General features: G+C 45.8%; 1 long non-coding RNA gene across 1 annotated transcript in view; it reads right to left on the bottom strand.

Moving 5' to 3' along the window:
- Positions 1–1,004: 1,004 nt before the first annotated feature.
- Positions 1,005–25,685, bottom strand: part of LOC146790096 (uncharacterized) — a 40,037-nt gene continuing 15,356 nt past the window's right edge. The window contains exons 2-3 of the long non-coding RNA XR_014969528.1: positions 2,815–3,096; positions 1,005–1,835 (exon numbers count right to left, since the gene is read on the bottom strand). This is a non-coding gene — a long non-coding RNA (uncharacterized LOC146790096). The remainder of the gene's footprint in view (positions 1,836–2,814; positions 3,097–25,685) is intronic.

Below are 25,685 nucleotides of genomic sequence, written 5' to 3'. Positions count from 1 at the left end.
GGAAAATTTTGAGTTTATAATGTGCTTATTTCAGAGTACAAAGGCACAAGCCTAAGGCTAGGTCCGAAACTAAAAGTATCCAGGTGTGGACGCAGATGGAGATGTTTTGAAGATGCCTTGTGTGGCAATCACTGAAAGAAATTTTCAGCAGTTTGTTGGCTGTGTCGGTCCTGTTTCCCAAAGCCACTTGATGATGGTGGTTATTGGTTGCCCTATTACTGAGACTGTGCAACAGAGTGGTATTTAGAGTACATTCATGTGAAGTACCATTGAGAGTACTGCAAATTAGCATGGAAGTAAGTCTAATCAAATAGGAAATCTTTTCTGCTTGGCCCTATAATTAAGACATAAGTGGAAGCACCTTTTCTGCTGAGGTCCTCCTCTTTCCTTGTAAAATAATGTTGGTCTTTACACTGTTGTGTATACTTGGAAAGAAATCCTTGAGGACTGAAGGATAGTTTTTGAGTTGCTGATTGTTACATTTTTGGCAGGGTACAGTTTAGGAACTTGTGTTTCCCATAACCTGACACCTTAGTTCTCGCGTCAAAGCAATACAGGGACAGTTTGCAGTTTTAGCTGTTTCCATTGTCCTAACATATCAGCATTTATCAATGTTACAGATTCCACTGCAATAACAATACAAATTGAGGAAGGCAAAGATTTTCCACTCCTTATGAAAAAAGTTGTGGCGCATAATTTTTTTTCTTTTGATGGGTCAAAACTACAAAAAATGTATTGAGATATAGGGTTGTACACCAAAATATCCATATCTGGTAGCCTGCCATTCAACCCTATATATGTGCTCCTACCATGGCGCTACCTTCCAATTCCTCCTAAGAGATGCTGGCACTGGCTGAATAAATATATAAGAACTCAACGGGGTCTTATCCAATAAAGCCTGATACATCAGGATGGATCAATATCACAACGCACTATCTATAGAATACCCCACACGGCCATTGATATACAATTAAAAAAAAAAAAAAAAACATACACCTTAATCCAGGGTTTTAAAGAATTTATCTCATTTTATATTTCATCACCTGACTCTTGGTTATATTTTCCGATGTATATGATAATCTTATCCGTTTGGTACAGACAACATGGATATGTACAACAAATAATACAAATCAACATAAAGCAAACCGTACCTGAAACGATTTCAGAAGGTTGTGTCCAGATCTAGCCATTACTCAATTTTGTGAGTAATTGAAAAAGTGTCCAAATAAACTCACTCCAGCAAAAGTGTTACCCCTATTGTCACATGGGTTTAAAGGCCTGTTTCTGTAATAATTTCTCTGCTGGGACCTATTGCATTTGGGTGTATTTAATTTTTCAAGTCTCAAAGAATGAAATAGATGTCTGTAGGTGGAGAAGGTTCTACTTGAAGTCCCCCAAGAAATATGCCAAAGCGTTTCGACCTCATAACATGTTGGGGTACATATAGGTTTTTGTGGTCATCATCAGGGCAATTGTTATTCTTTCAGTCCGAAATAGACTATGTCTATATACATATTGTCAAATTTATGGACTTCTTTCGGCTACGTACCAGAATGACAAGCGCATGACTGGCACCATGTTCTGGCCCCAAACACTTCAGGCCAGGAGACATCACCAATTTGCCTCTTATGCTGTAACCTTGGAGGAGGAATCTGTCTTGAAAACGTTGACGCTGTTAATCGGAGAGCCTGTCAAATGAAGTGTAGTACTCCAATGATTATCTTGAGGAAGTCGACTCCCACGGGACTCTTAAAACCAGAAGCGGTGCTTTGGCAGAAATGGCACTGAAGAGATGAGTCAGTATCTTGTTGACAGTCACTATTCAATACACCTTCCTACGGGATACAATGTAAAGAACATATCCAACAATATTAATAAACAAACTCACTGCATCAGTCGGACTTTAATCTACTAAGAAAACAAAAGCCTAACCCACAGATTGAAAATTTAGACTAAAAAAATAAAAAGCACTGGCCTTGACAACTTATACAGGATTAATGTTTTAACCCCCCCAACACACACAACGCTTGTATGCACAGATATTGATAACAGTACTCTTGAAAACGAGACTAACTTCAAATAGACAGCCAACCTCTACACTGAACCTGAATACTCGTGTTCAGCACCAACTCTTACACCAGAATCAGTAACCTGATAAACAAGCATTTGCAATTCAATAGGTCTCGCATTTGCGAGAGTTTAAGCTATTGGCATTGTAAATGACAATACCTTTTATTTCTCTGTTTTGCTAATTAATACATTTAAAAAAAGACATTGTCATTTACAATGCCAATAGCTCAAACCTTTGTAAACGCGAGACCTATTCAAAGAAGTGGCCGCCATTGTCCCGGGCTGCTTGGAAAGTGAAAGCAGGCATGGCACACTGAATCTTCCAGGAAATCATGTTGTGCCTGCAATAGGAGAAACTCGTTAAAGAAATAGTGCTTACAGACTAAACAAGAATTGGCATAGCCAATAGGTCTCGCCTTTGGGACCTGCTGCATAATTAAATACTTAGGCCCCAAGGGCGAGACCTATTGGCTATGCCAATGCTTGTTTACATTGAGCGGACTTGGTCCAGAGGATTGTTACTGCATTGTACAAATACAATTCTTAAGAATAATGAACAGTGATATGTGTATTATAGTAAGTATCTGTCCGAGATCAAGATAAGGTCAAGTTATTTGCTTTCTTTCGGCCAGAAATTAAACTTATCTTGCAAAAAAAAATAGAAAACTATTCAAAACTCAAGACACTGAATGCTTTGTGGTCTTGGACATTCTGTATATTGCAAGGGCAATGGCCGCTGTTTACCTTTTAGGGAATTGACAATCGGCGCTTGGAAATGTTTCCTGGTTGTCCTTTCCTCTCGGTGGCTTTCTGGGTCCATTAGCAGTCTCCGGAACACTGTGCTGATGGAAGGATCTTAAATGTTGATCTGTATAGCGGAACTTGAATCATCAGCATTTTAATTCACTTTCTCTCTTGGCACGAGCGTGCTGTTCGAACTTGTTGCCTTCCAGAATGGGCTTGTATGTGTTTAATCACAAGGTGCGACTATTCTCGGATATTTCCTGCATGCACTATGTTTCAACTCTGCGGGGGGAGGGGGGCAAGTACAACACGAGCAGACATTAATTATTGAAATACACGTTTGACTGCAGCCTGTCACGCTTTGCTTGACAATTGAGGGTTTTTTGCATCACAGACGAGCCAAGTATGCACACAGTTCCGTCAAACCAAATAATTGGTTTAACAAATACCAGCTTTTGGTGTAGCCAGATTAATATGTAATGTAATTTTCCTAGATCACTTTATATAAACTATTGCAATTAAAACAAATTCGATTTTTTTTCTAAAAGAGAACACTGTTATAGGGCACATATGGATTTTATATGCATGCATGTACTTTTTGAAAATTCATCAATATAGTATGTATTCTTTACTAATCAACACCATTAAAGGCACTTTCCAGAGCTCTACAAATAATAAACCATAGAATTAAGGGTCACGTCTGTTGTTGGTGGATACGACACTGCGCTGAGTCCTACCATTAATTAAAAGGACACTTTTTATTTACTTTATTAAATATGGTATAATTGGTCTAAGTGCAGATGATTTAGTAAAAGGGATGGACTGAAATTCTTGAATCAATATTAAATCTGGCAATTCCGCAGGTTTCCATTCCATTGTTTTGATTTTGCCTGTATCGTTATGACAGTAGCAACCTGTCATTGGAGACAGGAAATATCGTGCACTCTTAAATTGTGCAAACTTATCTAGTGCGACAACCTAATAGTGTGTCTTCCTCTGCATTAGCCAAAACAGAAGCGTCTCGGCCTTCAAGACGGCACATCTTGAGGCCTGTGTGGCACAGAGAGCTTGGGTATATAGAAAGGCATGTATCAATCTTGACCATCGAGAAGTCTCCCTAATATCAATCATGCCATGATAGTCTTAGAGAGCCTCGAACGCTAGACCGTGTATAAAGTTCAGCCATGTTTGGTGTACGTGAGCTCACTAATATACATGTATATGTACATAAAACAAAATAATCCAGATGAGAAACCACCTGGTAGTACAGGAAAGACTTTAGATCAGCCACAGTATTGCCTCATGGAGGAAACTACCGTGCGCATAACTCGCGGTCTGTGTTAACAAGCGCTTTGAAAGGGGAAAAAACAAGCATGGCCGCCCGTGCCAGATGGCAGTGAAAGCGCCGCGTTTGCCCATCTGTTTCTAATTAGCGCGACTGCGAGACTCGGCGCGATAATTGGAAACAAATGGCGCTGTTACTCGCTCCTGCGGACCCTAGGCCAAGGACCAGAGAAGGCGGGACATGCACCCACCTTGTGCCAATTGCATGCTGTCTTTCTAAAAGACGCATGCAAAGGCCAATAGGGGTAATTTTTAAAAAAAGAACACGCACAAGCGTGTGTTCAGAGGTTTAAAGCCCTTACTAAATGCTCTCAGGCAGCGCATGCGCACTGGCTCAGGCGAGACCTAAAAAGACGTACCGCGTAACAACCAAGGGCCAGTCCTCATGGGAGGTTACAAATGAAGACAAGGCGGTACTAAGGAGGGACTAACAAGCCTATTAACAAATCAGAAGCCAAAAGTTACGAAGGGCAATGACACAAGATAATGACAAATATTGGTGGGGAGTGGGCGAGGCTTCGATTCCATACTCCAATATAGCATGCCGTAGGGCAGTGCATGTGCTCCCCAAGTACAAGTGACTCGAAAGCAAAACAAAAATGTTTGGACCAAGCATCACAAGAGTATTAAATAGAAGGTTTTTCCTCAATTTTGATAAACCTTAGTGGGACAGGAAAGTCCCTTGCGTGGTGACAGATGGCCACCCCTTTATTTTATTCCCCTAACTGCAACAATATCTGGATCCCTGGTGTTGATTTTTAGTCATGAGTGAACACAGATCATGCATGTGCACTGTGAGCTAGGCCAGTGCTCAGTACTTCTGACTGTTGTAACCAGGACTGAGGACTAAATGTCTGCTACTCTCCCTGCTAGGAGAGGGAACATCACCCAGGAGAATCAAGACCACTCGCCCTGGAACTTGAAGCACCAGCATTTGCCTGCAAAAACCAGGGGACACTGTGAAGAGGATAGTACCTGGAGGGAGCAAGGTCCAGTGGAGAACCCTTTGAGTGGATCCCTGAAGTGGAATGAGAGATTCTGGTCCACATCAAGAACGCTGCACCAATCGGGCCTTGTGCCATTGTTCACAACCTCCAACCCCTGTGGTGAAGATTAAGGGCTGTCACTCTGGTGCATCACCTTGATAAGAAGAGAGCAGTACACTGTGCAGTGTCAAGACTTGACCTGGATGGTAAATTCCATTCCGCCCGCGGAATTTGGGTAATTTCGCGTTCCGCGGAGAACGCGGAATTGCCCAAAATTCCGGGATCTGCTGCTTCGCGGACTTTTTTGCTTGTTCGCGCTTTCAAAATGCGTGTTCGCGAGATATTCCCCCCCCCCCGGGCACGCAAACAGCATTTGCAAACAGGAAAAAAGCATCGCGAATGGACAGAACAAGCAATTCCACTTGTTTGCGGAACTCTGCGTGCCCGTGGAGATTTTTTACCATATCGCGGAGCTGTGCGTAGTGCGACTACGCAATTTCCACCCACCCCTAGTCAAGACCCGAAGGAGCGGTTGCCTTATGTGCATTGTTCGTGACCCATGTATGTTAGGTGGGGGCTGCATTAAAAATTAAATAGTCACCCTGGTGCATTCCTGTGGCAAGCAGAGGGCTGCTGCTTTGCGCAGATGTACGGCCTGGAAGGGCCGTCAATGTAAGTGGCTCTGGTGCAGAGAGTGGGCTGTAGCCCTGGAGCAGCATGCAACAGTGAAGAGTGATGAGTTGCGACCCATAGAAACTTGGCACTGATTCCGCCACCTCAACCCAGGAACAGCTGGGACCTGTTTCTGGATCAGTCCGGGCCGTTAATCCCAGTTTTTTGTTTTTTTTTTTAAGTGTAAACTGGCACCCTATGACCATATGAATATTTGAAAATGCCTCCTGGCAAATGCTGTACTTATCAGTTACAGCCTTGTAAATGTCCAGGTACACAGACAACCTCAGGGTCTTTTTCTTGAGTATGTAGACACATCTGCAGGGCCTTCAAATAATGAAAAACAACATTGATGATAGTTGCTACGAGGGTAACTATTAGTGCAGCTTACAGCAGGTACATGACCCTCTTGGTTAGAGATGACTGAAGTCAATATGACTGTATGGATAAGCTTTAAAAGCATCTTTCTGAAACAGACACCAGCAAAGCTCTACCATTGTACAGCCAACACAATTAGCAGGTCGTGAATGTAGGAAACTGGCTCTGCATATACTATACCAAAAAAGATATAGTTTCCACAGAGTCCAGTAAGTTCCCATAGGTATAGCAGAGAATAAAGTAGATAGTACCTTGCTCTCAATTTAGTGGTAGCTTGGCTGAGCATTTAGGCGCATCAGAGGGTAGTGTGAATGCATCTGTTGTACATACTTATTGAAGGCAGGAAAAAACACTCAATGACTAACTCCTGGCCAATGGATGCAAAAATATTACTTGAGTTACTATTATTTAAGGAACCAAGTTGAACTCAGTTACAGGTAAGTAAACTTTTCAGAAGTGTAATACTTTAAATAATGCAGTTCGCAAATGTTTTTATAGCATTCTCAGAACCAACAGTTAGTGCAATACAGAGATAAACAATGCAATCCTAAGGGAGGGAAGACATGTACTTACCAGTTCAGTCTTTGGAGGGTTTGACCAATACTGGGCAAGGGTCAGACCAAGGTAGGTTCTGCACCACCCACTGCACTAAGCCAAATGTTAGTCTTTGGGAGCTGGGGGTTCCTTGAACTGCACTGAGAGGGCCAACAAGTAGCACTAAAGCTGCACTACCAGCAGCACAGGGGCGGCAGAGTGCAAACGAGGTATTGGGTGCCCCATAGAAATCAACAGAGATCCTCAGTTGAAGAAGAAAACTGCTGGCGTGGACCAGAAGACTGGCTGAAGGAATCCAACGACTGGAGAGATGATTTGGATAATACAGGGGTTGCTGGAACAATGTCGGTTGGGCACTCCAAGGCCTGGGGGCTGCGGGTGCATGGGTGTCTTTAGGCGTCAGGTTTCTCTAACCAGATCCAGTCGGCAGACCCTTCAAGTTGAGGCTGCAGGAGTCGTGGGAATGTTTACGAAAAGTCGTCCCACGCTGGATCCCAGGTCAGGATCACCGGTCCACCTGAACTAGGGCCGCGGTTGTTGGGTGCAGAGTGGTGCAAGTGTCACGGATCCGCCTGAATCGGGAGTCCTTAGGCTAGATGCTTTTCTGGACAAATCTGGTGTCCACGGGAGAAAATAGTCTTTGTTGAAGGCAGCTCAGGTCTCTAGGGTTCTTGGAGGTTGCTGGCTGCAGGACACGCCAGTTTCTCTGAGCAGGTCGGTAGGGATGTGGCCAAATCAATTGGCGTCTTCTCCACTACTGCACAGGTCTTGGTCCTCCTACTTCGTAGGTCATTGAATCTGAAGAACAAGGTCAGGGGAGTCCTTAAATACAAAGTATAAGGGCATTTACTGAGGTGGGGAGAAGTAGCTAACGGCTGCTGCCCCTAAGGTGACTACACCCTTTAGGTGCCCTCTCCCTGTGGAGAGAGGGGCACATCCCTGTTCCTACTGGGCCTAATTCTCCAAACCAAAATGAATTCTCAGGAGAGGGGTTCACCTCCGCTCCTGATGACCCTAGGGGTGTGCCTGGCCAAGGTGGACACACCTACTCTGCTTACTAATTTTCCTGCCTGTCCTGCTGCCAAAAAGTGGGGCTAGGACAAGGGGGCTGGCATCTCCACTAGTTGGATCTGCCCAAAACAGCATAACCCAAGGTGAGAGTCTTTGAGGCTCACTGGCAAGTGCTGTTGTCCCTGCTAGGGGGAGGTGAGAAGCACCGCCACCCAGAACAGGCTTGTTTCTGACCTCCGAGAGCACAAAGGGTCTCACCCCATGATGTCATAAATCTGTCTGGTGGTGCCTGGCTTGCAGGGAGCCAATTGACTAGAAGGTGGTCGTTTTTCAGGGGGCATCTCTAAGATGCCCTTGTAGTGCATTTTATAATAAATCCATTACTGGCATCAGAGTGGGTTTATTAAGCTGAGAAGATTGATACCAAACTTCTCAGTCTTCAGTGAAAACCAACATGAAGCCGTGGAGTTTGTGTTGACAAACTCCAAGCCCATGTAATCAAAATGGCTTCACTGCACTTACAGTGTCCAAGAATGGACTCAGACACTATAGGGGCATATTGCTCATGCAGTTAAGCCCTCACCTGTGGAATAGTGCACCCAGCCTTAAGGCTGTAAGGCCTGCTAGAGGGCTGACTTACATGTGCCACAGGCAGTGGTGGGTAGGCATGACACCCAGGAAGGTGTGTCATGTACACTCATTTAGTTTAGTAACAACCCACAGCCTGCAAGGCAGTGTGTGGGTGTTAGGTGTGGGGTTCTTTCAGATGGCATAATACATGCTGCAGCCCTAAGGGACCCTCTCTGTTCACATGGCCCTTAGTACCACTGGTACCTATTACAAGGGACTTATAAGTGGCCAGAGGTGTGCCAGTTGTGGGAGCAATGGTACAGTTTTAGGAAAGAATGCAGACCCTAGGAACCTGATTAGCGGGGACCCAGGGCACACTCAGTCAAAGTCCATCAGATATCAGTCAAAAAGTTAGGGGTTGACCATGCAAAAAGGGGTAATTTCCTAAAGTCATGTTTAGACTTGACAAGAATTTTTTCCAGCCAATCTTCACTCAAACTTGTTATGCAACCGTACATTACTCTGGAGTCCAAATTCAGGAAAGAATAACAGGAACATACTCAGAACATCTACTTTGAGGAGGTCACCCCAACTGTAAACCGCAATAGAAGAATAATGAGCACTGGCAAAGCTAATCAGCCTTACTTTGTAAACAGGAGAGCAGGTAATTAAAATGAACAAGAAAACCTGCCAATAACAATGAAAGGGCAAATACAACACCCACGATATTAAAGCATTGGTTACATTTCTGCATATCAAGTGATGAAACACTGCTCATGGTGCAAAGATCAAACATTGTTCATCTACAATTAGTCACAAGAGGTGGAAAGGGCAGGAGTAGGGCACAAATGTATCTGGTATCAAACCACAGGGTCAAGACCATCTACAATCAACAAGTTCCTCTTTGCTTTATAGGCATCAACTGGGGGTTTTCTACAGGCAAAATGTGCTACTTTGCTCTAGTTGTAGAATAAACCTAAAGAGTAAGAGGCGATGACTGAACTGGGCCAGGATCCACATCAAACACCTTCATTACGACCGATACACAGCAGAGAACGCTTCTCGGTTGGCCCAATTCTAGTTTATGCCAGCCACAACACTTAAGTATCAGTTACTCTCTGCAACCTCTCAACATAAGAACTACCATAGCAATGAGCACTCTTTTGTGACAATTAGTGTTACCCTTACTGTAACAAATACTATAAACATATTTTCTGTCATTACTATTGCTACTGCTGTGTTTAGTGTTGATTTCATAAATACTATTGGTATTGTGGGTTAACTATTGTTAATGCTGCTACAATAAATATTACGGTCATGTTTACAATTGGTATCACAAATAATATCATCCTTTCAATTTTTATGACTATTACTTTGAATACATCTAGCCTGTTCTATTGATATCACATATACTACTGCTGTTACTATTGGTATTTTTGCAGCTCCAATTAATCACTTTACTGTTGGCAAATACAATTGGTAGCACATTCTGTTACTGCTATACTTATTAATATTATTGTGTTTAGGTCATAGTTCTCATATTGCTGTTACTAATGCTATTTTCATGTTCTGCTATTATAATTTTTACAAATACTATTCTGTTGTAGCTAATAACCCACTCATCATAGTTCAAAACAAAAAGATGCAAACCTTGCCCTAATACACCTATAAACCCCCAAAAGAGCCTTTCCCAACTCTTCCTTGAAACAATAATTGTGCCCCTATCAATCTGACGCTGACATAGGCTTGTAGATTTGAAATCCTTATTATATTAATTTATTTTCATGTTTGTTATTTAACAAGTTGAAAGCATAAACCTATATTCTGCAATCCACATTATATATAGTTAAAGTATTGGGTAATAAGGTTCTAGCTAAAGAAATATGTAAGTATGCATATTGAAAAACATTTTTCTAAATGATGCTTAAATAAGTGTTATTGTAAATTCTCTCAAACTGTATTCACGTTATCAACCACTGGTTGATAAACAGTATTGCTTTCCCAATTAATGGTATTCCTGAGTACCTATTGTCAACTTTTATGAAACGTCCCACAGGAATACATGCCCAGGTAAGGTGAGGGAATCAAGGGGAGCTTACTAGAAAGACTACTATAGCACCGAGTGTCAGACAAGGATGTGTTCTGGCCCCTACTTTATCTGCATTTTTATCAATAGGACGGTATATTGGCTGAACAGATGTCAAAATGATGCACCTAAATCAAGGAATCTTAGTATTCCTGCACTTATATTTGCTGATGGTACCATGCTGATATCAATGACACCTAGAGGCGTGCAAGTACTAATAAACAATGTTGATACTTTTTCTCTTGCTGAGGACTTCAGATCAATCCCAGAAAACCCAAATATATGGCCCTAAACCTTGACCGTTCTATTAAATGTAGGATGATAGCAGAGGGAGACTCAGGAGAGTAAAGAGTTTTGACATCCAAGGAGTTAAACTCACAGATACCCTATCTTGGGGTCCACAAATAAACAAAAGTAAGCTAGTATTACAAAACAGATCAATGATGGTAGTCAAAAAGTACAATGTCACATCATGCAGGCCAATATGTCCAGCTTTAGATGTTTTTAGGGTTAAGACACTAGGAGGGGAACTATACGGGACACAATATGGTGCTCTGGGGATTTGGTGCCTTTGAGAGTAAGTGAAAACTTTTTTAAGCTCTTTGTTTATGGTTTAAATCGTTTTTATTGGATGTGCTGCAATGGTTAACATTACACCCGCCTACAACAACTGGCCGGCAGGGAACATCTTATTCAAAGTCAAACTTTATTAAAGAGGTAAGGAAAGAGGCAAGTAGGAAGGGAAGGAAGATGAAGAGGAGACTAAGCGGGACAGAAGAGATAGAGGACAGGTATCCACCCACAGCTTATGGTATGACTTGGTAGGGGTCTAGGGCTGATTGTCTTTTGGGGGGGGGGGGAGTGTCGGGTCCCGTAGGGGAGTCGTGGGGAACCGCAGAACTCGTAGATATCAAGGGCAGGTAAGCTCTATCAATTCTGAAGATAAGTATGCCACAGAAGATCCCCAGGTCTTATCGAATTTGGGCAGTGTGTGATTGATCCCAGCTGTAATCCTTTCCATCCCCACCACCTCCCACAATCTGTGTAGCCAATCCAACTTAATCGGGATGTCGGATGTGCCCCACTTGGCCAGGAGGGCCTGCTTGGCGGCCCCTAGCGCTAGAGTGATTGCCATGCCCCTACAAGACTGGAGAGGGTATGTCAGAGGGTTGGGTAGCCCCAGCAGGATATAGCTGGGAAATCTGGGGTGTTCTGTCTGATATATCTGATCAACTAAGGGCAGAATAGTCTCCCAGAATGCCTATATCTTAGGACAAAGCCATAGGATATGGGACAACGTACCCGCCTGTCCACATTTGTGCCAACAGAGATCACTGCTGTGGGGCTTCCATTTAGCAACCCTCACCGGGGTGTAATGCCAATAGTGTGCAATTTTGAGGAGCATTTCCTTCCCCGATGTACTGCACGATGATGCCCGGGCCCTATGGATGATGTCCACCCACTCCTTGGGTGAGAACTGCCGACCCAGCTCCACCTCCCACCTACGCTGCGCTGGTGATTTGTCCTGGGGGTTTGCCTTGTTGAGAAAGCCATAAATATCTGACAGGAGGCGTTTATTGGAGGTGCGAGTAACGTACCGAAGCTCAAATTTTGTGAGGAGCGACCTGCATGCAAACGGACCTGGGGCTGTGTGACCCAGTGGCGCAGCGCCAAGTACTGCAAGGACGCTTCCTTGGGGATCCCATAATGAGCCACCAACCTGTGGAAATCCAGGATTTACTGTTCGTCAAAGAGGTTGCCTATATGTTTACAATTTGCTTCTTGCCATTCCAAGTAGGTGTTCCCTACAAGAGCCGGGGGAAGTCTGGGTTCCCAATGAAAGGGGTCAAGGGTGAGATAGCCGAGGACAGCCAACACTTCTCCTGGACTCTGTCCCACACCTTCATAGTGGCGAGCAGGACCGGAGAGAGGTACACGCCTAGCGGCCGATGACGTCTAGGAAGCCAGGAAACCTTCCAGATGTGGATACCTGCCACACCCCTATCCATGAAGCACCAATGTTTTTCCGACTCTAGTTGGTACCATTCGATCATCCATCGCAATTGAGCCGCTTCGTAGTAGTGGCCGAGGTGCGGGACACTGAGACCTCCCTCGTTTTGCCTCCAGTACGTGAGGTGGCGCGCCATGCACGGTTTCTTTCCCCCCAAATGAAGCTGTTGATTAGTTGCTGCATTTGCGTCAGTGCCGTGGGTGGCGGACATGGGGGGAGAGTGTGCATAATGTAGAGCAGACCGGGCAAACTCATCATTTTGACGGCAGCTATTTGCCCAGCCAGGAGAAGGCATGTTTCTTCCAACTATTCAGTTTGTGGCGGACCTTGGCCAGTGCCTCCAAATAGTTCACCTGGGCAGTCTTCACGGTGGTAGAGAAAACCCGCAGCCTCATGTAGGCGATATCGGTAGCAGCCCAAGAGAATGAAAAGTGCTTCGATAGTTGGTGTTGATCTTCCGCTGGTAATGTGAGGCTCAAAGCCTGGGTCTTTTTCAAGTTGATTTTGAAGCCCGACGCCGCACTAAAGGCATTGACCTCTGCCAGCAGAGGGGAAAGAGATAGCAACGGGCAGGTTAAGAAGAGGAGTATGTCGTCCGCGTACAGGGAGAGCTTATGTTCCGTGTCGCTCATCCGAATCCAAGTGATCGTAGGGAGTTGGCGGACCCTCTTGGCAAACGGCTCCATATAGAGCGCGAAGAGGAGGGGGAAAGAGGACCCCTGTGGCTGGTGCCACGTCCGATCTGTAAGGGGCAGTAGACCACCCCATTAACCCGAATATGTGCCTGTGGTCCATGATACACACAGTTCACCCAATTCCAGAATCTCTCCCCAAGCCCAAAACGGCAGAGGACTTGTTGCAAGTAAGGCCAATGGACCCGGTCAAACGCCTTATCGGCATACATCTAGAGGAGTATTGCTGGGGTCTGGGTCCGTTGCGTCTTATCCAGTAAGTGGCATAGTCGACGAGTCCCATCCCCGCAGTTGCGGTCTGGGATAAAACCCGATTGGTCTGGGTCCACCATGCCTTGCATGTGGGGGCGAGTTCGGATGCTAAAATACTTGTGAAGATCTTCAGGTCCACATTGAGCAGAGAAATAGGGCGGTATGAAGCACAATCTTGGGGATCCTTTCCGGGTTTGGGAATGACCACTACCTCTGCCATGGCCATCGAAGGGGTTAGTTTCCCTGATGTGCTAAAGGTGTTAAACAGTCACGCCAAGAGGTGGGCGAGGTCCAGCGCAAAACTTTTTCTAAAAATCGACTGAGAGGCCGTCTTCACCCGGGGCCTTGCCAACCGAAAGTCCCTGAATGGCCTGCAGAACTTAATCTGGGCTGACGTCCGCATTCATAGCGGTCACAACCGGGTCTTTAAGCAAGGGCACTGGCGCTGCCTGGGCATAATCCCCAGCTACAGCAGGGTCCAGGCGCTCGGCTGAATAGAGAGCCTTGTAGCAGGCCTCAAATTTGGACGCTATGTCCTCGTCTGCACGCAGGGTCTCCCCCGCTCATTCGTGAGTTCCACGGCCCGACGTGCCGCCATCTCAGCCCGAAGAGCGTGTGCCAGGAGTCTTCCCGCCTTGTTTCCACCTTCGTAGTAGCGCTGCTTAGTGCGGAGCAAGGCATATTCCGCGTGGTCGAGATTTAACTTCCGCAATTGCTGCCTCGCCTGTGTAAGTAGTCGCCGGGTTTGGACTGCCCCCGTACGGTGATGCACCCCCTCCAGCTCCCTGATTTGGTCCTCCAGTTCCTCCCTCTTTGTCTTGCAGTCCCTATTCAGGCCCGCCGCAATGGCTATACAGCGTCAGCGGAGGACTGCTTTCAGGGCGTCCCAAAGTATATCGATTCCCACCGAGCCTACATCATTCATTTCCAGATAGGTTTTGATAGTACCACGTAGTTCCATAACATTGGCGTCGTAAGTGAGCAGTGTGCGGTTTAACCACCATGTGCTCTGCCTTAAGGCGCTGCTTGGGAGTAGCAACGTCAAGACAACCGGGGAGTGATCCGAGAGCGCCGCCACTCCAATAGATACATCGTCGGTGAACGCCGTGACCCTGGGCGAGGTCCAAAAAAGATTGATGCGGGCGTATGTTTGATGGGCTGCTGAAAAAAGGTGTACTCCCGTGCCGTCGGAAAGCAGTGGCGTCAGACGTCCATGAGGCCAGCCTCCCCCACCCTCTGAAGCATCATGTCGGAGAGCGAGCCTGTGTGTCCCATCCTAAGCGTCGATCTGTTCAGGTCCACCGCCGGGACCAAGTTAAAATCTCTGCCGATCAGGAGATCCTCATCCGAAGACTCCAAGATTGAACTGATCGTATCTCTTAAGAAGGCCTCCTGCTGTTCATTGGGGCTATAAACTGATGCTATTGTATGTACTTGTTCTCCCAGTAATACCCGCAGGGCCAGGCGTCGCCCAGCGACACTCTTGAGAGTTCCCACAACCTTCCCCTGAAAATGCGTAGAAAAAAGAATCGCCACTCCAGCCTTCTTCCTCGGTCCCAATGAAAAATATTGTCTAGAACCATTTAGATCTGAGCCGCTTCCAATCTGCCTGCATGAGGGGTGGGTCTCCTGTAGAAGGCAAATATCGCACCTAGCATCCCTCAACAAGGCAAGAAGCGTGCGCCGCTTTGCTGGCGAGTTAAGGACCCGCACATTGAAGCTTATAATCACTACCTTAAGTCGTGTCATATGATGGTGTGAGGATTCTTCCAGTTTGCCGCCGTCTGCCTGAAGTGACATGCCCTTGATGCGTATGTTAGAGCGCCTCGAGCGGTTTTCCAGGTCCTCCAGCTTGAGGTATAGCTCCTCATTCCGCTCACGAAGGTCAATGAGTTCCCGGGCTTGGGTAGTGAGTTCCTCCTCTCGACAGTCTCCATTGCATTCCAGAGTGTCCACTCTGTCCCCCACCTCGCTGAGCTCTATCCATCTCCAGTTGCAGGCTTGCAAAGTCCTCTCAGAGTGAGCCGAAGAGCTGTTCCATAAATCCTTTTGTAATCGGTTCAACAGCGTGTCCCACCTCTGGGTCCGTCCCCAGTTCGCCAGTCTTCTTCCCGACCGTTTTCTGGAGCAGGTGTTTGATAGAGGGGTCTTTACTCGAGGTCTCCTTCTTGGACCGTTGTGTAGCTATGGCCGCGGCTCGTGGACACAAGATCACCCCACCAAGCGTGGGCAACCTCCCACCTGGCGCCGCCACAAGTTTTCCCACTCCTCCAACTTCACCAGCCTCGGGGCAGTGCACTCCCAGGTCCGCCAATGGGTTGGTCACAGCCGCAAAGACGTCGTGCTGCCACTCCACTCCCAGGACCCAGTTCTCAGCTTGGGCGGCCTGTCTATCTGGGGGGGGGGAGGGCGAGGCATGGCCGGGGCGCCCGAGCCGGCTAGCGAGATGCCAACTCCCAAAGCCTAGGCTCCAACGGGGGTGTTCGTGGGCCGGTTCACTCCCTATGTAAAGGCCATCATCTACGCTGGGCAAGGGCCCCCACTCCGGTCACTGCCGGTGTTCTAACCGGCCCTCCAGCTCCCAGGGTCATCCGCCGGCTGAGGGGCCACCCCCAGTTCGCGTCCCCACAATGCTGCTGGTGCAGCACACTCACAGCGGCTCCTCGTGTCCACTGGCATCTCTCCGCTCCTTGCATCTCACTGCCAGGCCGTCAGGGACTCCGCGTTCCTCTGGTAGGCCGCAACACATGACAGCCGCTCCCCGGCTCCAGACTCGGCTGCCGGCTGCAGCATTCTCCGGATGCGATTTCCCGCTTCTCAGGCCAGCCCCTTGGATCCGGGTAGACGCCGCTGATTACTGCTTTGTAGCGGATCCCAGGTGAGGGCCATGCCCCCGCTTCACGTCCCTGGCTCTTCAGTTTTTTTTTTGCAGGGTTTTATATAGCGCGAACTTGACCCAAAACGGGTATCAGAGCGCTTTACATAGCACCAGCTACATAACATTTGGACACACATTCATTTTTGTTAGACACTGGGAGATCAAGTGATTTGCCCAGAATCACAGGATATTCAGCGTCGTTGCCGAGACTCAAACCCAGCTCCCCAGATTCGAGGTCGATAGCCCTAGCCGTTAGGTCAACTCCTCTCCCTCTCTCCTGCTGCACCGGGCCAGGCCCCGCAGAGGTCACCCCTCTGCTTCGGGCGAGGCCGCAAGGCCTCTTCCGCCACCGTCTCGGCGGGCGTCACAGCCTCGGGCCCTTCACCTCCAATGCACTCCTCAGGACGGCCCTCTCATTGTTCCCGGTGCTGCTGCAGCTTGCCCCTGCTGGACATCCGCGCCGGTTTCCACAGTGTTCGGGGGTCTCTCGGACGTCTGCCCTGCCTCTCTCTATCCAGCGCACCTGCGTGACCCCCTCTAGGGTCCGGATGCCGCCGATGGACGCTGCATTTCGGCCTCGGCGAGCGAAGCCTCAAAAAGACGATGTTACTTCGCCGCCATCGTTTCCACAGTGTTCGGGGGTCTCTCGGACGTCTACCCTGTCTCTCTCCATCTAGCTTACCCTGAGGACGATGCTTAGCCCCCTCTAGGGTCCGGATGCTGCTGATGGACGCTGTATTTCGGCCTCGACTAATGGAGCCTCATAGAGATGATGTTACTTCGCCGCCATCTTGGCCATGCCCCCTAAGCTCTCTGTTTAATCTTCCTGATAGAGCTCCATTGAGATTTAGCCTTGAATAGGGTGTTTCACTTGGCGAACCTTAGACAACTTCTATATTAGATCAGAATCTCATCTGTGCATGATTTGGAACTGTATAGAGCTTCACTGAGAGATGTGACCCGTTTGGATAAATATCATCCTACTCTCTGGCTCAGTTACACTAAAGTTTGCCTACTGAAGTTGAAGCTTGAGGAATTATGGGAAAATCCTAGAATTATCAAGAATAATTCAAGATCAAGGGTTATGGATTATTATTTTTTTAAACTTTATTTTTCGTTTTGCGATAAAAACAAAACATCATGAGAACAGCATACAGTAGATTATTGTCCTTTTTTGGCTTGGGTTGCAGCATTGAAGGTAAAACAAAAACAGCAGGGGTACAGAATCATTCTTATATATGATACAGTATGGAATGGAGCATGGGGTAGGCCATATAAGCATAGGACATTTATTGTCCTTGGCCTCCACTTTCATGTTGGTCTTCCTCATCCGTCCAGTTCTCCCCACTTTCTGATGCACTGCGATCGGACTCGCTCCCCATTGTTAGCCCAGTATTACACAATTTCCGTCAGATCTGATTGTAATTTTTCATCTCTACGTGTGAGCTTCATGTGTGCCTCTTCAGCTCATGTCCACTCACGAACATCTTTGAGCCAGACCGATAACTCCGGGCCTCTCTACCCCATCCATGTTATGGCCACCCTACATCTGGCAAGTACTAGCATTAATTGCAACAATTTGTAGTGTAATTTCAGTTTTTTGGATTTCCTTACGTGGGCTAGTAGGCATTGCAATGGTTCTTCCCTTAACGGAAGGACTGTAACCTCTCTCACCTTATGAACCACCCCTGTCCAGAACTGACTCAGCACCGAACAGTCCCATGCCAGTGAATGAAGTCTGCATTTTTTGCGGCGCACCTTGGACATCTGCTATCCCTGTTGTGTGAGATGTGTTTTAGCTTTACCGGTGTCAGGTAAGTGCGGTGTAGAAAATTATAATGGGTTAGTTTAAATCTGGCATTGCAGGAGACCGTCTGTGTGAGAGTGCCTATGGAGGCCCACTGTCTCTCTTCTAGCTGTGTATTGAGGTCTCTCTCCCAGGCTGCCTGGAAGGCGGCGTCGGGGGCGTGGAGTCTTGCTTAATGGCTTTATATAGGAGGGAGACCATTCTACGACCAGCGCCGCATGTGAGTAGGATATCCAATGCATGTGTTGGTTGGGGGATGTCTGGGTATTGTGGCGAGGTGATTTTAACTACCTCCTGGATTTCTCTGTAGTGTAGGTAATACCCCCGCCCTAGGCTTAAACCCTCCCTGGCCTGCTCATAGGATATAAAGGTTTCGTTTGGGAAAAGGTCGGCAAGGACCTCACAGCCGCCATCTCTCCACGTCTGAAAAGACATATGTGTTCCCATCTCTCTGAAGAGGGCCAGGATCCAGATCGGCAACTCCCTATGGAATGGTGCTTTCTCTACAATCCTTTCAACAACTCGCTGCCAAATGTTTGCCGTGTGTCTCACTACCTAAGGGAGAGTTCCCTCGGCTCCCTGTCCCTTCATCAGTGCGATCTGAAATGTCGTCGTGTCTGCCCTTCCTGCCAATAAACGTTTTTCCCAATTGTCTTCCTCCACCAGCCATCGGGCCGCATGTTGCAGTTAAGCTGCATAATAGTATAAGTCAAATTGTGGGGCTTCTTGACCTCCCTCCTCATATGCTGCATATGATAGTGTTAAGGGCTACTCTGCTCCTCCTTCCTGCCCAGAGCAGCGAAGTCAGGATCATGTTTAGTTTTTTAAAGATGCGTGTCGGTAGCAGGCAAAGTGAGTTCTGGAGCACATATAGGGTCCATGGGAGCATTACCATCTTTGAGATGACCAGTCTGCCCATCAGTGACAGTAAAGGGTATTCCAAAACGTCACCGAGTGCTTTAGAGCTGTAAGTGTCCGATATATGTTCATGGCCACTGCCTGTGTGTCTGACAACGCAACCTGGACCCCTAGGAACCGGAAACCCACCCGTTCCCATCTAAGTCCCAGGTCTGGGAGATCCCCTATGGGCACCGTGGCCAGACCTCTCAATGGGAAAAACAGCGACTTATTGTGGTTAAGTCTTAACCCAGAGACCTCCCCGAGCCTAACCGGCTGGCGCAGCAGTTCTGGTACTGCTTCCCGAGGGAAGGCCAAATAAAAAAGTGCATCGTCTGCGTATAGGGAGATGATATGGTTGGTATCTCCCACCCGGAGTCCTCACTGGTCTAATTCAGCTCTTACCCGGACTGCCAATGGCTCTATGGCTAGGGCGAACAATAGGGGCGAAAGTGGGCACCCCGGAGAGGCTATTTCTGCAGCTCTAACTAATCACTTTACTGTTAGTTTGCAAATGCAATTGGTAGCACATTCTGTTACTGTTATACTTATTAATATTATTGTGTTTAGGTCATAAGTTCTCATATTGCTGTTACTAATGCTATTTTCATGTTCTGCTATTATAATTTTTACAAATACTATTCCGTTGTGGCTAATAACCCACTCATCATAGTTCATAACAAAAAGATGCAAACCTTGCCCTAAAACACCTATAAACCCCAAAAATATTCTTTCCCAACTCTCCCTTGAAACAAGAATTGTGCCACTATCAGTCTGACGCTGACCATAGGCTTGTAGATTCGAAATCATTTTTATATTAATTTTCATGTTTGTTATTCAACAAGTGGAAAGCATAAACCTATATTCTGCAATCCACAGTATATATAGTTAAAGTATTGGGTAAGAAGGTTCTAGCTAAAGAAATATGCAAGTATGCATAATGATTAAACAAAAAGATATAAATGATGATTAAATAGGTGTTATTGTAAATTCTCTCCAACGGTATTTACGTTATCAACCATTGGTGGATAAACAGTATTGTTTTTCCAATCAATGGTATTCCTGAGTACCTATTGTCAACTTTAATGAAACGTCCAACAGGAATATATATATATATTTTTTTTTTTGCTGCAATGTGGTTTACTGCCGGATCGCTCAACAGCGGGTGCAGGCGTTGGGCTAAACCAAAGCCAGGGTCAATTTTTCAACAAAGGACGCCGCACTCTGGAACTTGTAATTTCTTTAGAGTTTATTAAACAGAGCCCAGTCTGTCATACCGACACGTTTCGGCCTCAGCGGCCTTTTTCACCGCTGAGGCCGAAACGCGTCGGTATGACAAACTGGGCTCTGTTTAATAAATTCTAAAGAAATTACAAGTTCCAGAGTGCGGCATACTTTGTTGAAAAAAAATAATAATAATAATATATATATACCCAAGTAAGGTGAGGGAATCAAGGGGAGCTTACTAGAAAGATTACTATAGCACCGAGTGTCAGACAAGGATGTTTTCCGGACCCTACTTTATCAGCATTTTTATCAATGGGACAGTATATTGGCTGAGCAGATGTCAAAATGATGCACCTAAATCAAGGAATCTTAGTATCCCTGCACTTATGTTTGCTGATGGTACCATGCTGATATCAATGACACCTAGAGGCGTGCAAGTACTATGAAATCAATTTTGATACTTTTGCTCTTGCTGAGGGCTTGAGATCAATGCCAGAAAAACAAAATATACAGTCCTAAACCCTGACCGTTCTAATAAAAGTAGGATGATAGTAGAGGGAGACTCAGTTAGGAGAGTAAAGAGTTTTGACTACCACAGAGTTAAACTCGCAGATACCCTATCTTGGGGTCCACAAATAAACAAAAGTAAGCTGGTATTACAAAACAGATTAATGATAGTAGTCAAAAAGTTCAATGTCACATCATGCAGGCCAATATGTCCAGCTTTAGATGTATTTAGGATTAAAGTACTAAGAGGGGGACTACACGGGACAAAATATGGTGCTCCTGGGATTTGGTGCCTTTGAGAGTAAGTGAAAACCTTTTAAAGCTCTCTGTTTAAACTTGATCTCCTTTTAGCCATCCCAAAGAACTATGCCTCACAGAGACTAGACAGAGTTAAACGTAGAGGGGGAGGCCTAGCTATCCTTTACCGGTCTCATCTCACGTGTAGAACTAATGCTCTGTCAAAAACATCAGACCCCTTCGAGGCCCTTTATTTTTGTATTTCATCATCACCATCCTCGTCATTCTCAGGGATTCTGATGTATAGGCCCCCTGGACGAAGATCACAGTTCAGCAGTGACCTGTTTAGATTATTAGAACCATACGCAGGCAAACCGCACTTTACCATACTAGGGGACCTCAATTTTCATCTAGATGATATCACATCTACAGATACTATATCTCTGATTGATCCCCTAGAGGGTTGCGGTTTTAAACAGCTGGTCAGGGAACCCACACATAGAGCAGGCCATACGTTGGATGCAATTTTTTCTAATGACTCCCGGATCATGACAGGCCCACCGGAGCAGCTAGTTTGGACTGATCACTTAGCAGTACCCATTGTACTTTCCTCCTTTAGTAAACAGTTTCCCAGGAAGGAGCTTTCTTCAAGGGAATGTAAACGAAACTACAAAGATATCTCTAATGAAACCCTGGCCCCATTCTTTGGAACCCTTTCCCTGACTTCAGACCCAGAGAAAGCAGCCACGGAACTAGCCAACTGCATTCATGGGGCTGTGGATATCTTAGCTCCGGCCATTCCTAGGTATGCTGCGAGGCGTAAACCCTCCGCTCCATGGTTTGGGGAGCAACTTAGGCTTATGAGACAAGGATGTAGAAGACAGGAAAGACAGTGGGGGAAGACATGGGACACTAAGGACAGAGAGTTGTATAAAAGTTCCTTAAAAATCTATAAGATCTCAGTTATTAAAACCAAACAAGACTATTTCTCCAACATTACTACATCCCTGACATCATCGAGGGAACTTTTCAAAATCGTGGACTCCCTCTGTTCATTACAGACACCTGATCCTATAATTGGTTCTCAGGAGCTCTGTGACAACATCTCAAGCTTCTTTCATACGAAAATTGTAGACATTTCCATGCAATTGGAAACACAAAGGAAGCGGCTGGGAACACATATAGCCTTGGATTTGTCAACTTTAGAAATATGGTCAAAGGATCCTGACAAGACCCTTACCAATTTCCCCTTTGTCACTCTAGAAAATCTTAACCTCCTCCTGAATAGGACAAAGTCCTCCTCTCCCCTGGACCCATGTCCGCTTAAAATTCTGAAGGAGTGCAGGGACACCTTCCTTCCCCACATTTTGGAGGTTATGAATAGTGCTCTACAGCACGGTGTATTTCCTTCAGCCTGGAAGAGGGCTATTGTCAGGCCGCTACTGAAGAAACCCTCTCTGGATCCTGCGGTGCTAAAAAACTTTAGACCAATTTCTCTTCTACCTGCCCCAGCCAAGATGCTTGAGATGCACTTGAACCATCATCTGTCTGTATTCCTGGACTCCTCTGGATTCCTTGATCAGACTCAACATGGTTTTAGAAAACTTCACAGCACTGAGTCTGCACTCACGGCTGTGACTAACAACATCAGGATGAATGTAGACAAAGGACAGACCACGATTCTGGTCTTACTGGATCTGACCGCTGCATTCGACACCCTTTCTCCCTCAGTCTTAACATCTCGACTGAGGGAGTTGGGGGTGGAGGGACCCGCCCTTAACCTTCTATCCTCCTTTCTAGAGCTTAGGGAGCAGAGGGTCAAAATGGGCAAATTCCTCTCCCCTGTAAAGTCTTTGCAATTTGGTGTGCCACAAGGGTCGGCTCTAAGTCCGACCCTATTCAACATCTATGTGGCCCCACTTGCTAGACTAGTAAGATCTCAGGGGATGGAGGTAGTGTCGTATGCAGATGACACTCAGATTATGGTGTCCCTGTCCCGGTCTGTCAGCACCACATCGTTCAGCTTCAGGAGCTGTATGCAATCGGTTGCCGATTGGATGACCCTCAATTCCTTGAAGCTGAATGGTGATAAGACCGAGGTGTTGATCTTCGGAAGGGACAGGGACGCCTGGTCGAGTGAATGGTGGCCGCCTTCACTGGGAACCTGCCCGACCCCTTCACAGTCGGCAAGAAACTTGGGGGTCATCTTTGACACTGAGCTGGCCATGAACCTACAGATCAATAGAACTGTAGCTACCTGCTGGGGAGTTCTAAAAATCCTCCGTAGAATAGCTCACTATCTATCCCCGCAGGCAAGAAAACAAACAGTTATAGCATTGGTTGGATCTCATTTAGATTATTGCAATGCACTATACACAGATTAACAAGGGATTGTTACTTCGTTTGCAGGTAACACAGAATGCAGCAGCGAGATTTGTTTTGGACCTTCCCTGCTCTGCCTCCGCCACATTAGCCAGGAAGAATCTCCATTGGCTGCCCATTGAACAACGCATCTCTTTTAAAATTGTTTGCCTAGTCCATAGGGCCCTCACAGCAGGACTGGCTGACGGACTGGGACATCTGCTTTCTAACTATGCTCCCAGCAGATGCCTCAGATCCTCTCAACAGAACCTCCTTGCTATCCCCCTCATTAAAAAGACAAGATGGGGGAGGTAGAGCCTTTGCATCAGTGGCCCCTCGACTATGGAATGCTCTTCCTTTCGAGCTTAAGTCTCTAGCATCCTTGTCCCTCTTTAAGAGAGCTCTTAAAACTTGGTATTTTGGGAAAGCCTATTATTAAACCCTGCATGGTGATTCTATATATTATGTTAGGCGCCTTGATGCCCATTGGGTTGAGTTTGCGCGGTATAAATTTATTTTCATTCATTCATTCATTCCTGAAGGAGCTCCATTGAGATTTAGCCTTGAATAGGGTGATTAACTTGGCGAACCTTAGACAACTGCTATATTAGACCAGAATAGCATTGGGGCATTAATTGGAACTTTATAGAGCTTCACTAAGAGATGTGACCTGTTTGGATAATTCTCATACTACACCCTGGTTCTGTTGCATTAAAGTTTGTCTACTGAAGTTGGATCTTGGGGAATTATGGGAAAATCCTAGAATTATCAAGAATAATTCAAGATCAAGGGTTAAGGACTGTTACTGTAGTATGTCCCGGAGAAAGCCTGGCCTGAACAGAGAGATGGATTAATTAATACATTTTTTTCTTATAATTGTCTGAATATGAACCATACATGAACAGAATTGTACCATACTGTGTGAAAAACTTGTACATAAAATATAGGATAGGTATTCTGCCAAATAATTCCTTTACTGTCAATTTGTCAAAACACACTGTGGCAAATTATACTTGTCCAGTATGCCCTGAATTAAAGGAATCTGAACACCATTCCTTATTTTTGTGCCCAGCATAGTGTCCAAAGGAAAGAATTGATAATTCCCCGATTTCGACACTTGGGAGTAAGACACATTTGGGAGGTGATGAGGATTTTGAAAACCAATACCACGGAAAAGACTGTATTTGAACTGTCAACGTTTTTAACTTGGGTATGGTCATTACTCTTGTGAATAATAAGATCTTAATACGAAGTAATGTGCTATTGTTTTTTAAACTTAAGCTGATTCTTCCCCAAAAGGATCTACAGGGAGACGTATATTTGACTTAAATTTTATATTTTCATCTTAAAATTTTATAAATGTTTAGCAACAATATTGTATTTTATTGTTGCCATTCTTAAGATTGTACGACCTGTTGCATGTTTATGGGGATTTACCCTGAAATAAACTACTCTGATGAAGAACAATGAAGTCAGTTAGCAAAGGATGTGAATCTTTCATGTTACACATAGCTCTCTGCAACAGGTACTCAACCCTCTGATTTATCTCTCCCACTGCATAAAACTTAACATTCCGTTTTTTTACTTTATTGGGAACAATAAAATCTTGTGCCTAATGCACGCAGGTCGTTTTATGTGCTGAAGAAAAAAAATGATGTATACAGATCCCTTTTTTAGGTCTTGCCTAGGCAGCGCATGCTTTGCTCTAGGAGGGCCTTTAGCCATTGGTCTTCACTTTTCAAGCACCTGCACTTGTGCTTGTGGCGGCATCCACCTTGCGGGAGCGAGCAGCGGCGCGGCCATGTTAATTACAAACAGCACGCCGCTGCTCGCTCCCGCAAGATGGATACTGCCACAAGCATGAGTGCGAGTGCTTGGAAAGTGAAGACGGCTTGCTATTTTCATGATGCACACCACTCGCGGGACGCTGCTTTGTGATGGCGCCCGCTCCTCCTTGTTTCACAAAGTAACACAGCCTTGATCCAAGCCCATATCTCCAGGCTGACAGTATGCTAGCCACATCTCCCCCAAAAGACAAAGGAATGTTGTCTTCCTGCTGTAGGCACGCGGTTGATGCATTCTTGCATGTTCATCATGCAAGCACCTTTCATACTGTTTGGTCTTAACTTTACAATTTCAAAACCTTGTGCTTTATTCCAAACCGTGTTTAAGGTGCACTGAGCTCTCCAGAAGGTTCTAAAATGTATCTCTGTGGCTCAAAAAAGTCGAAAACATGGGGCAAATTCCATGTTTACAGAATGACATGAGGAACTTTGTTACCAATACAAATAATAAAGTGAGTTTAGCTTAGAGTGGGGCTGTGAAGGGAACCGTGATGGACGAATACAAAGTAGCCTTGTACTGCAAGCCTTTCAACCTTTTCCTGCATAGGTCACTTCT

The sequence above is a fragment of the Triturus cristatus genome, chromosome 10, assembly GCF_964204655.1.
Source record: "Triturus cristatus chromosome 10, aTriCri1.1, whole genome shotgun sequence".
In the NCBI taxonomy this organism is placed as follows: domain Eukaryota; kingdom Metazoa; phylum Chordata; class Amphibia; order Caudata; family Salamandridae; genus Triturus; species Triturus cristatus.
The sequence above is the reverse complement of the archived record's forward strand: the minus strand, read 5'-3'. Positions and strand labels throughout refer to the sequence as shown.